This window comes from Triticum urartu, chromosome 2A, assembly GCF_056163025.1.
Source record: "Triticum urartu cultivar PI428250 chromosome 2A, HENAU_Tu73, whole genome shotgun sequence".
NCBI classification, from domain to species: Eukaryota; Viridiplantae; Streptophyta; class Magnoliopsida; order Poales; family Poaceae; genus Triticum; species Triticum urartu.
The window spans coordinates 524,496,100-524,508,927 of record NC_141874.1 but is presented as its reverse complement, the minus strand read 5'-3'; the positions used below and the strand labels follow the sequence as shown (position 1 = coordinate 524,508,927).

Below are 12,828 nucleotides of genomic sequence, written 5' to 3'. Positions count from 1 at the left end.
TGCATTACATGTATGACCTGAAGAAAGGTCCTTCATGTAATACGGAGGGAATCGCGAAAGATTCTGATAAGTCATCGAGTGGTTGACCAGCTCTCGCCGCATCATGAAAGTCAATTTTCGGCTTTCTCTACTGACGTGTTTGACCGGATGAACCGGAAACACAATCGCAGTAGTTCTCCCTTTACTACCCTAGCCGATAGAGCTGGATGTAAGGTAGTAAGCACAGGAGCCGGGCAACCCAACTATTGACCCAAGACATAATTCGAAGCTGATGCATATAAGGCCAAACTCGCGACGCCGAAGTATGCTGTAAAGCTGTTCGGACTTGTTGGCAACTCTTTTTGTTCCCATCCCGAGCCTCTGGCAAGTTATGTCGGGGTGCGTGTGTGAAATAACCAGAGGAGAAAATTTTAGTTCTTTAGAGGAAAGTAAATACTGGATACGGATGATGTTCACTGGAACCTAAGTGATATGCCAATCATAGTTTTGTATATAATAACGCCACAACCCTGGCTATTTGACATGCCAGGGGTCGACGGCTGAGGAAGAAGGCACTTTACAGGCTCACAAAATAGAGAGTGCGGTCTACAAAATGTTGTTTTGGACCTCCTGTGCACGTCTGTGCCGCCTGTCCTCGATGAAGGGGCTCCTTAAAAGGAGTAGCCTTTGGGTGAATGTACAAACCTGAACTCCGATAGAGTCGGTGAGATGACCAGCCTGCGAGTCACCTGTTGTAAAGGATAATGAAAAAGAAGGAGTAGTTAGAAATGAGAAAAAACAGAAGGATGTTATGGGAGTACTTGTAAGCCCGTCTGTATTGTGCTTCCGCCGATGCCCATGGTATTTTAAGTGCATAGTTATGTATGCGCGGTACAGATTTCGCAGGTGTATGAGGCGGGTGGCAGAAGCCGAACTGCTAATCCCGCTCCAAAATTGGTCGATCCTGCTAAATGGAGACCGGCGGCTTAATGGCCGACAAGGCATGTGGTTTAATAAGACCGCTTTGTACTTCGGCCGAAGTAACCGTAGTATGATCCTCAGTCCGGAGGGAGTGCTTCTCATGCTCCCTGTAGAGGTGTGTGTCACGTATACCATGTTCACTGTTTTTACTTCGGGGGGAAATTGCTTCTGACCCCCGGTATTTGGTTGGTGAGCATCTTCGTCGTCGCTCTCACTGGGCGGCCTCTTCCCCTTGTGTTCGGTGTTGACCTTGCCGGCCTACTTGAAGACCCAACAACTTCTGTTCGTGTGATTAGCTGGTTTATCGGGGTTGCCATGAATTTGGCAGGGCCGATCCAATATCTTGTCTAAATTGGATGGTGCATCTCTGTTTGCCCTGAATGGCTTTTTCCGTTGACCGGGTTTGGGGCCTGTAACACCCATAATGCGGCTATATCTCCCACGTGTCAGGGCACGACTTAGAGGCATAGCCGCATGGTAGGTCTGTCGCAAGAGGGGTAATCTTTACACATCCCATGTACTGAATAAGAAAGGCATAAAGAGTCGGCTTACAATCTTCACTTCACACAATACATAAATAATCCATGCATCATTCAAAGTACAATCAAAGGTCCGACTATGGAACAAAAATAAAGAAAGACAACCCCAAATGCTAGATCCCCGATCATCCCAACTGGGTTCCTCTGCTGATCATCCGAAAAAGAAACATAGTAACGGCCCGAATCCTCGTCGAACTCCCACTTGAGTTCGGTAGCGTCCCCTGCACTGGCATCATTGGCACCTGCATCTGTGAGTCACGAGGACTCAGCAATCTCACACCCGCGAGATCAAGACTATTTAAGCTTAAGGGTAGGAAAGGGGTAGTGAGGTGGAGCTGCAGCAAGCACTAGCATATATGGTGGCTAACATACGCAAATGAGAGCGAGAAGAGAAGCAACGCACTATCGAGAAGCTAATAGTGATCAAGAAGTGATCCTGAAGCTACTTACGCTCAAGCATAACACAAGGTCATGTTCACTTCCCAGACTCCTCCGAGAAGAGACCATCACGACTACACACGCGGTTCATTCATTTTAGTTAAATTAAGTGTCAAGTTCTCTACAACCGGATATTAACAAATTCCCATCTACCCATAACCGCCGGCATGGCTTTCGAAAGTTCAAAACCCTGCAGGGGTGTCCCAACTTAGCCCATCACAAGCTCTCACGGTCAATGAAGGATATTCCTTCTCCCGAGAAGACCGATCTGTCTCAGAATCCCAGTTACAAGACATTTCAACAATGGTAAAACAAGACCAGCAAAGCCGCCCGATGTGCCGACAAATCCCGATAGGAGTCACACGTATCTCGTTCTCAGGGCAACACCGGATGAGACATCCTACGAGTAAAACCAACCCTCAAGTTTCCCCGAGGTGGCCCGGCAGTCTACTCGGTTCGGACCAACACCCAAAGGAGCACTGGCCCGGGGGGTTAAAAATAAAGATGACCCTCGGGCTCGCGAAAACCCAAGGGAAGGTTATAGGTTGTTAGGCAAATGTAAAACCAAGGTTGGGCCTTGCTGGAGGAGTTTTATTCAAAGCGAACTATCAAGGGGTTCCCATAACACCCAACCGCATAAGGAACGCAAAATCAAGGAACATAACACAGGTATGACGGAAACTAGGGCGGCAAGAGTGGAACAAAACATCAGGCATAAGGCCGAGCCTTCCACCCTTTACCAAGTATATAGATGCATTAATTAAATAAGATATATTGTGATATCCCAACATATCCATGTTCCAACATGGGACAAACTTCAGCTTCACCTGCAACTAGCAACGCTATAAGAGGGGCTGAGCAAAAGCGGTTACACAGCCAAACAATGGTTTGCTAGGAAGGTGGGTTAGAGGCTTGACATGGCAATATGAGAGGCATAATATAGAAAGTTGTAGGTAGCGCGACATAGCAATAGAGGGAACAACTAGCAAGCAAAGATAGAAGTGATTTCGAGGATATGGTCATCTTGCCTGCAAAGTTCTCAGAGTTGTCGAAAGCTTGATCCTCTTTAGCGTACTCAACAGGTTCCTCGATCACGTACTCATCTCCCGGCTCTACCCAAAGCAAGAACACAATCATAGTACCAACAATCAATCACAGTGCAAAGCACAAGCCACATGATGCAAAGCATGGCATGATATATAATACATGATATGCAATGTGTCGTGGAATTGTCACGATAGATGTCCTAGTTGAAAGGACTTAGTCGTGAGGCCAACGCATCTATGTGATAGCTTGAGAGGGGTTGAGCGGGATGAGAGACGCGAGGTTTTACCCAGGTTCGGCCCCTCACGGTGGAGGTAAAAGCCTACATCCTACTTCATTGATATTGATGATGATGATCATGATTACAAGGGTGCCCTATCTTGAGAGCTATAGACTTGTCTGTCTAAACCTAACTTGTGAAACTTGTCCCACTTGGGGTGCCCTGCCCCTCCTTATATATGTTGAAAGGGCGGCTTACATGACTAGTCCTATTAGGATTAGGATTACTCTATTACAAGTGGAGTCCTAGTCTTGCTTCCTTTGTAGGACAATATTCCTTATGCCTTTCCTCTTAAGCTGGCCCACCATAATCCGAGTCGGCATACTGGGACTTGGGCCTTGTCGTCCGTCTGACCCGCTCGCCGGGTTACTAATGAGCCGCCAAGATTGTGCGGGTTGTCCATGAATTGCCAAGCTCCGGGCGGGTCGCCAGTGAGTCGCCAAGATCCATCCGGGTCATACATCCAGCCGGGTTACACCGTGGGGTATATCCCCGACATTAGCCCCCAGTTTAATTTGGATTTATACATGTTAAACTGATCCTGCAACATAAACACAATAACAAATTTGACAGGTTGTGCTCCGGGTTAAATATTCTTGTAAGCCGGCACCTGATCATCCTTAAGTCCTTGTCATTTCCTCCTGGAAAATCCGGGTCAAAATGCCAGCTTCACACTTAAATTGCTGACATTGGTCTCTCACAGAGAAATATTGTGAAGAATAATACACTTGAGTCCGGTTCCAAAGCGCCGGTTTAAGAAATATTGGTTTTGAAATACTCATCTGATATTCAACCAGTTTGAAGATGTAGAACTTGTCAGTTTAATATTACCAAAATTGCCGGTTTGTAAATATTGATAGCACCGAGTCATAGTTGTTGTCGACACAGGGTTATGATTGTTGCAGACACCGGGTCATAATGATTAGTGATGCCTGGTCAATCTGGTTTGCTCGAGAATTTGAAAATATTCCTCCTTATATCCATGTTACCTGTAGCCCCCAAGTCTTGAGTAGAGCAAAGTGATGACTTAAGACTTGCTTCAATTATAAATATTACCACTTTGAAGAAATCCATATTGTTCATCTCAATCACTAGTCAGAACTGAGTATTCCTCATATGTAGCCCCCAAGTGCCGGGTTGTCATGCTTGCAGCAACCTGGGACTTGTAATTGTCTTATGCTCATAAAAACTTCAACCAGTGTAGCCCCCAAGGGCCAGGTCATTATGCGATAATGAGCAGGGACTTTATAAATATGATCAGGTAGACTTGAATAGCAATGTGCAGCCCCCAAGGGCCGGCTCAGTAAGATAATATTGAGCTGGGACTTTATATATACTTCTTTTTGAAAAGAACATCATATAATATAACCCCATCATGGGGCTTGAACCCACGTCCACAAGGTTAAGAGCTTTGTGCTTTACCAACTGAGCAGTGGACCCTTCAATATAATGGAATAAGACTTGTGTATCTTAAATTGTTGACAGGAGCAATTGGTAGCCCCCAAGGGTCGGCTCATTATAATGTGATGAGTCGGATCTTCAATAAAGTGAGCCAAAAAATGACTTTGCATTAGCCCCCAAGTGCCATGGTGCATGCCGGCAGTGACATGGGACTTGCATGTTTGATATAATCTCAATTTGAATAATGTAGCCCCCAAGTGCCGGGTCGTAAGCCTGCAGCGACTCGGGACTATTCCCTCCATTGTAAAAATAAATCATGTCCATTAATAAAATGTCACAGCCCTAGAATTTGGTTGCAGATAGTGGAATTGCATCCATGCATCATGTTTAAATTCAAGAAACTTGAATTGAGGAAATTTGAAAGCCTCAAAATTTTACTTAAAAGAAGGGCAAGAACCCATAAAGTTGCATTCAGTGAAACCAAAAATGGCCTTCATTAATGTTTGATATTTTTGGCAAGGGTTTGGGTCTAAACCAAAAATAGTGAACATTTTTAAGGAATCATTTTGGCATTGAATTTAAATCACTATGGTATTTGAATCTGAATATATATTCATATTATAAAGAATATATTTTCAAATGCTTTGTTATATTTTATGTTCATTTGGAGAAGTTCTTTGAGTGACATAAAATATTCAGAGAAGTGTTTTGGCATTGTTTGAATTTGCTTGAATTCAAAACAGTGGCAAAAGATTAAATAAAACAAAAACAGAACATAATAGGAAAAAAACGAGAGCTTACCTGGCCACTTACCTGGCAGCCCAAGTAGGCGGCCCAGCCCACCAGCACCCTGCCGTCGTCTCCCTCCCCTCGCCCCGAAGCAGCTGCGTGCCAGCAGCAGCTCACACAGGAGCTCCACCTCCTACTTGCCACGGAGGCGCCCCCGAGCCCATCCGACGCGCCTGGAGAAGCCCGCGGACCTCCTCCCTCACTCCCCCATCTCTCTGGCATCTCCCTCACCCCCTAGCTCCTCCCTGAGCTCCATCCGAGAGCAACCGCTGGCCGCCGCAGCCCACACGCGTAGCCACCGTCATCACCTTCCCTCCCCGGCGTGTCCCAGGGGTTCGCCGCGAACTGCTCTTCCTCACGGCCAAACCAGGCGACCCAGTACGCGCTGCAGCCTTGACCCCGGGCTCGTCTTCAACCTCCCGACAGCGAGATCGACTTCGCCGCCCCGCCAACTCCAAACCTTCCCCGAGCCCGTTTCGACGCCCTCTGCACTCGCCGTGAGCTCCTGCTCCTTCTTCCCCTCCCTGTTTGCTCTGCTGCATGCCGTAGCCGCCACACCGTGCTCGCCCGCACGCGCCGCCGCCTGAGCTCCTCGCTGCCGAGGCCACTTCCACCTGAGCTCGAAACCGAGCGCTTCACCGCGCTCAGCGCATCACCACGGGGCCGTACCGGCCATATGTTGCTCCTGTCGTGCCCTGTGGCGTCGAATCCGTCGACGTCCGAACTCCGGCGCCGCTTTGCTCGTCGGTGCCGTCGACTACGACCACCCCGCCCCCTCTCGTGTGTTTCCCTGGATGCGGCGCACGCCCAGCAGCCCGTAGAGCCAAACCGCGGGTCGATAGGACGCCGGATGGCGAATTCCGAGCACTCCGCCGCTCTGTGAGGTCGCCGGCGACGAGCCGCGGGTCAACTCCGGCGGGGTTGACCCCGTTTGGACCAGGGTTTGACCTTACCCTGACCCACTGACGTGTGGGCCCAGGGCCCCCTGTTTAATTAGTGTTAGGTTTAGTTAGTGTTAATTAACTTAGTTAAGTAGATTAGACACTAACATGCGGGCCCAAGCTCTAATTAAACTTAGGTTAGTTAGGTAGTCACTGACATGTGGACCCCACACGTCAGGTTTGACCTGGACGGTGCCCCGTTGACCTTCTGACGTCATGATGATGTCAGGCTAACGCAGTATTTATTTTCTGGAATTTTAAATAAATCAGAAATGATTTATTAATTCAGAAAATGCCCGAAACTTCTAAAAATCATAGAAAATTATCTATAACTCCAAATGAAATAATTTATATATGAAAAATGATCCAAAAAATATGAAGAATATGTTTATGGTACTTTCATGCATGTTTGAACAAGTTAACCTCACTGAATAGGATATATCATGATTAGGGCAATTTATGAACTAGCATTTGGAGTTGGAGTTTAACCCTGTTTGAATTCCACTTCAATTAACTTGGCTTACTGCTGCATTAGGTCAATTCAGTACCTTAACATGACATGTCATTCATTTGATTGTGCATTGCAGTGAATGTTGTTTCTTTTGTGTTTTCCGGTGGTTGTTCCCTCTTAGTAGACGATGTTTCCGACGACGTGATCAATGACACCGATGAAGAGCTATATCATCTTCAGAAGTGCCAGGCAAGCAAAAACCCCTTGTTCATTACGATACAATCCCACTCTCTCGCTCCTGCTCTCTTTTACTGCATTAGGACAACAACGTTTCAACTGTTACATGCTGCGGTAGCTGAACCCCTTTCCCCTGCATGACCTGTCATTGCCACAGTAAATAGATGAAACCCACTAGCATGAGTAGGAGTTGTTTGAGCCCTGATGTGCCTACTCATTCATGCTTGTTTGTCATGCCTGCTACTGCTTAGAGTTGAGTCAGGTCTGATTCATCGGGAATGAATTGGAACGTGGTGAACATGTCCTACCGTTGAGAGCTAAGTGTGTGAACACGATTTGGTAAAGGTAGCGGTGAGAGGCCATGTAGGAGTACATGGTGGGTTGTCTCATTGCAGCTGTCCTCAGGAACTGAGTTCTATGTTTGTGATCCATGAACAGTTACTACCACACATTGGGTTCCGGTAACTCGACCCCTCTCGACTTATTAAACAACTCGATCTCTGTCCAGGAGTTGCAACTAGTTTCTGGTGTTTGTAGGTAGTGTTAGTAGTCTACCAAGTGGCACCCGGATGGTGGGCTTGGGAACCCTGTACACATCGTTTGGGTGCGTGAGCGACACCCCGGCCGGATGTCCTTGCGGATGGAACCCGAATAGGCGATAAACCTGGACGAGAGACTTGTGTGGTTAGTCAGGTCGTGGCCGACACCCTCGCCCGGCTTTCGCTTGAAGGTTGCCGAGGTACATGACGTGTATAGGGCGATAAGTGGCGAGAGCGTGTGTGAAGAAGTACACCCCTGCAGGGTTTTCATTATCTATTCGAATAGCCGGATTCCTCGGATATGGAAACTTGGACCCCTTGCATAGTTCATAGACAAGTGAAAGTGGATACTCTAAAATGTGCAAGATAAGCGTGAGTGCTATGGTTGGCGTTCTCGTAGGGAGACGGGAGCGGATCCATAGTGGTGTATTGATATGGTGAATATGTGGACTCGTGTGCGCCACCTCAAAAGAGTTGCTTACAGTCGTAGTTCAGGTTAGCCAGTGAGTCAAAGCTGGCTTGCTGCAGTTAAACTCCACTACCCCTTTGTTGATACCGATGCATATGTAGTTAGTTCTGATGTAAGTCTTGCTGGGTACATTTGTACTCACGTTTGCCTATATTATGTTTTGCAGAGAGACGTCAGTCTCGCTAGTAGTTCCACGTGGACTTCGACGTTTAGCTTGTTACCTCAGCTACGATCTTGTGCCCTCGGTAGGATCTAGTAGATAGTCAGGCTTCTCAGCCTTTTTCATTTGTAGATGTCTGTACTCTGACATGTTAAGCTTCCGCATGTGCTTTGACTTGTATGCTCTGAATGGTGGGTCATGAGACCCATGTTTGTAATATCTCGCTCCTCGGAGCCTAATGAATAAATACTTGAGTCGTAGAGTTATGTTGTGATGCCATGTTGTATTTACACATATCGAGCATATTGTGTGTATGATTGAAATGCTTGGTATGTGTGGGATCCGACAACCTAGTTGTTCACCCTTGGTAGCCTCTCTTATGGGGAAATGTAGTCTTGTGCTTCCATGAGCCATAGTAGTCCGCTACAGCCCAGTTCACCGGAGTCCTGCTAGCCCAGCACTACTGCTCCGGAACACTTGACTGGTCGGCATGTGATTCACTTCGTTCCTATGTCTGTCCCTTCGGGGAAATGTCACGCGGTGACATCCAGAGTCCTTCCTAGCCTGCTACAGCCCGGTTCACTGGAGTCCTGTTACCCCAGTGCTATAGCCCGGATTCGCACGCTGCTGACCGACATACTCGATGTTGATTCATGTATGCCTGTCCGCGTAAGTTAGTGCCACTTTGGGTTCACGACTAGTCATGTCGGCCCGGGTTCTCTGTCATATGGATGCTAGCGACACTATCATATACGTGAGCCAAAAGGCGCAAACGGTCCCGGGCCATGGTAAGGCGACACCCGTGGGAATACCATGCGTGAGGCCGCAAAGTGATATGAGGTGTTATCGGCTAGATCGATGTGACTTGGAATCAGGGTCCTGACATAAAATAATAACCATTGCGCTAAAGAGACTTTGAAGACCTCCATCATAATATTGGCTATTGATAACCATAATAAAAATCCAGCCATGTTGGCTATTAAAGATTTGAATAATATAATCCGGTTTGGAAAACCGGTTCCTGTGATATTGAATTGTACTGCCAGTTTAGGATACCTGTGCAGTAAGGGTGATAACCCAATCTTTAGAAGCCAAAACTTCCAAATGTTTATCATTGACATATGGTGGAAACTTATCGTCAAAAGTCGAGCCGGGTTAATAGAAACCACAAATATATGCTTCAGATATGAGCAAAAAGGTCTCAAGACAAAACCAAATATTGTTTTCAAAAAACTTAAGCCAAAATAGAAAGAAGAATTTGAGGCTTCTGATTCGAATACGATTAGTAAACCGGACAAAGGGGTTAAGCTAGGATTCACATACGATCATGTAGCCCCTAGTGGCTTTGGCGTTGCGCCGATCAAGAGGGTACCGACAGCTATGTTCTCTTTGGTTCGAATACGACCTATGTTTGAACAGGAAGCCCCCAAATGACCTTGAGAGGTTTTTAACGACCCTGATTCAAATACGATCCAAGTCGGACCTAAAAGGGTTAAGCTATGATTCGAATACGATCAAGAAGCCCCCTAGTGAGTTTGACATTGCGCCGATCAAGAGGGTACCGATAGCTATGTTCTCTTTGGTTCGAATACGACCTATGTTTGAACAGGAAGCCCCCAAATGACCTGTAAATGTGGCTATGCGCCGGATCAAAGGGTAATCATAGCTTAGCTCAATAAGCTGGAAGCCCCCAAGTGATATATTTCTGAGCTGTGCTTGCCGGGTGCCTATGTTTGAGTTGTATTGTGCAACAAACTCTCTTTGGTCCCTCTAATTTTTTCTGAAAACTCGAACTTGTGAGAGATGAATTCTTTTTAAACCGGAATTTCAAACTGGATATTGAGAGCTTCAAAGATTTGTGGGAGATAGGTTTACCTTGAGCCGGATTTTAAACCGGCATTCTTCATTTTGATCCAGAAATTTTATGGCGGCCCTTAAATTCTTATCAATATAGCAGTAGTCTCTGGGGCCGGGTTATTTTTTCCCTCCAATGACCCGGAGTTCTGGATTATTGATACTGGCCAATTTTCCTGAGTCATGCTATTGTAGCCCCCGAGTCTTAAGGCGACTCGAGGAGTTGTCTTGAAATTCTCCATATTTGACCGTGATACAAACTGTTGTGAGTCCTTCAACAGCTCAATGATATAACTTGTCCTGCATTGGCGAACTTGCAAGCCAGCGTAATTTCTCTTTTAAAGAAAACAATATATAATATAAAAATATACTGGATAGATTTCACCTAATATGTTAAGCCAGAAATTATCCACCGCGGAGTTGATGATCACCACGGTGACGCTGAAATTAATCACGGCCGAGTCGGCCGCGGCGTTGTAAGCCGGTACGGATGGGGAGAGTCGGCAGCGGCGTTGTAAGCCGGTGCGGACGAGAGAGTTGGCCGCGGCATTGGAACCGGCACGGACGCTGGCGAGTTGGCCATGGGCACGAACAATAAGTCAATCACGTGTGTTGATGTAGCGGGGGTGGCAACTTGCGTAGGACGAGCGCTAGTGCAAAAATAATATTTGCTCACGCCCTTTTTACAACACCATTTTGTAAGGAATAATGGTCCTGTGAAAAAATATCATAGACCAAGTAATTGTTCTTTAAAGAATAAAAATATATAAATAAAAATTGACCGGACAGAATTCACCTAATTGATCATGGTCCGCGTAGATGTTTCACTCAGACGGCACTTGATGTGACGTTTCTACTCATATGGTACTCTGGTGAAAACCCCTCATGGAGTACTAGCACTGCTGCCATAGACGTCATCTGTCGTAGTTTTCCCCATTATCCAGTGTGACCTCACAGAAAAATAATGTCTACTGACTTTGGACGGTGTACAACTCCGGACAAGGGAGTATTTCTTCATTTTCTGAATTGCCTGTTCCAACGTGTGGCTAACGAAGCAGATGTTCATTGGCACTCATTGGCTATGTGCAGATGCCTTCGTGTACAGTAGTTTCACATTTGCACTGTTTCTTCCGTTAGTACTAGTCTGGCTAGTGTTGTAGAAGGCCTTGATGTTTTTGAGAAGCTGGCAGCGAACCTGTACTAGTACTCCTTGGTCTCCAACGAGAGTTTTTTCCGTCAAACCCCATTTTTGCTGCTAAGTGGTGTATTGGCCAGCAGCTCCTCGCAGTAAATAAATGATCCAAGTTTGAATCTGTCTGCCCTCATTTTGTAGAACAGATCATCTAGGGCAGCTCCGGGCTTCTTCAAATTTACTTGCCAGTAAATCTCCAAGCGAGGTAAACACTAGCGGGAGATTTACAACAGATATGTGTTTATTCTGATTATAAACCTTTCTAGTGCCAATATTTAGACGCCCTGCAACTGAAGCAAGCTCATCTCCTGATTTTCTTTCAATGGAGACTGATGTCCTCAGAGAACACATGAGATCCAATAACATATCAGGTTTAAACTTCTCCTTTGGGCTGTCACCAACAGCATGCAGAGACTCCAATGGTACAGCGGGTTGAGGCTTTGGCCACAGAGACGGCGGAGGCCGGCACAGGAGGCTCAAGATGGCGGGGGGCAAGCGACGACAACGGCCCAAGGCGCTGCAATGGAGGACGCGCGAGTCGACCGGTGCTTCGGAGACGACGAGCACGCGGGAGACGACCAGCGTCTCGAGCGAGGGCCCCGGCTTGAGGTGGATTTCTGTAAAAACAAGCTCAAATCACGCGTCGTGGCCGCTGCGTCAGCGGAGAAGGAGATCGATGGCTTGAGGAGCAGAGGTATGGCCGGCCTGTGGCGCAGCCGTTGATTATCGCGGGGGAGGCGGCAGGGTCGGCCCGAGGTGAGGCGGGCGCGAGGTCAAGGCGACGAAGGCCGGGACGGCTCGACAATGAAGAAGACGATAACTTGAGGCGGAGCAGCAAGGGGGCGAAGTGACCCAGAACAGGGGTGACTCAAAGTAGGAGAGGCGAGGCCAGCTCGGTGGCGAGGCAGGCCGGCGCGACGACTCACCACAGAGCTAAGACGGTCGGCGGCTTGACCACGGCGGAGTTGACGCACGGCGAGGCGACTTAATGGCGCCAGCCCGCGGCATCCGCGTCTCAAGACCGCAGAGGCCAGGTTGCGGCGGCGACGGCGGGTCACAAAGCAGGTCGCAGGAGGAACCCGAGCCTGTGGACCATCCGTGTCCGGGTCATGTACTACATCTGAGTTGAATCCGGCTTGGCGCAGCAACATTGATCCGTACATGACTTGTCCCATTGATTCACTTTTGCTTGAAAAGACGTTTTCTAATCCATCACTTTTGGAAAACGTGCTCCATCGCGCACATGCACGGCTTGTTTGTTGTTTCCTTCAGGAGCGCTTCGGTACTTCATCATAAAAAACTCTCGGACTCGTTGGATCGCCAGGGCTCTTGTAGCAACCGCAAAAAACGCAACCCTAAATTTCCCTTTATCTCAACTCTTGTATGTCGTTTCGACTGCTGGCCGCGAAGACGATGTATATCCTTCCACGCCGGCTCCTTTTCATCCGGCACATCGTGAGCTTCTCGATCCTTGAGAAAAGATCCCTTCAAGAACTCAATACCACCATGCGCAGGCTCCATGGTGGACGTCAAC

General features: G+C 47.4%; 1 long non-coding RNA gene across 1 annotated transcript; it reads left to right on the top strand.

The window, feature by feature from the left end:
- Positions 1-11,034: 11,034 nt before the first annotated feature.
- On the top strand, positions 11,035-12,502 carry LOC125541751 (uncharacterized). Its single transcript, XR_007297641.2, has 2 exons — positions 11,035-11,499; positions 11,699-12,502. It is a non-coding gene; the product is annotated as an uncharacterized LOC125541751 (long non-coding RNA).
- Positions 12,503-12,828: the final 326 nt, after the last annotated feature.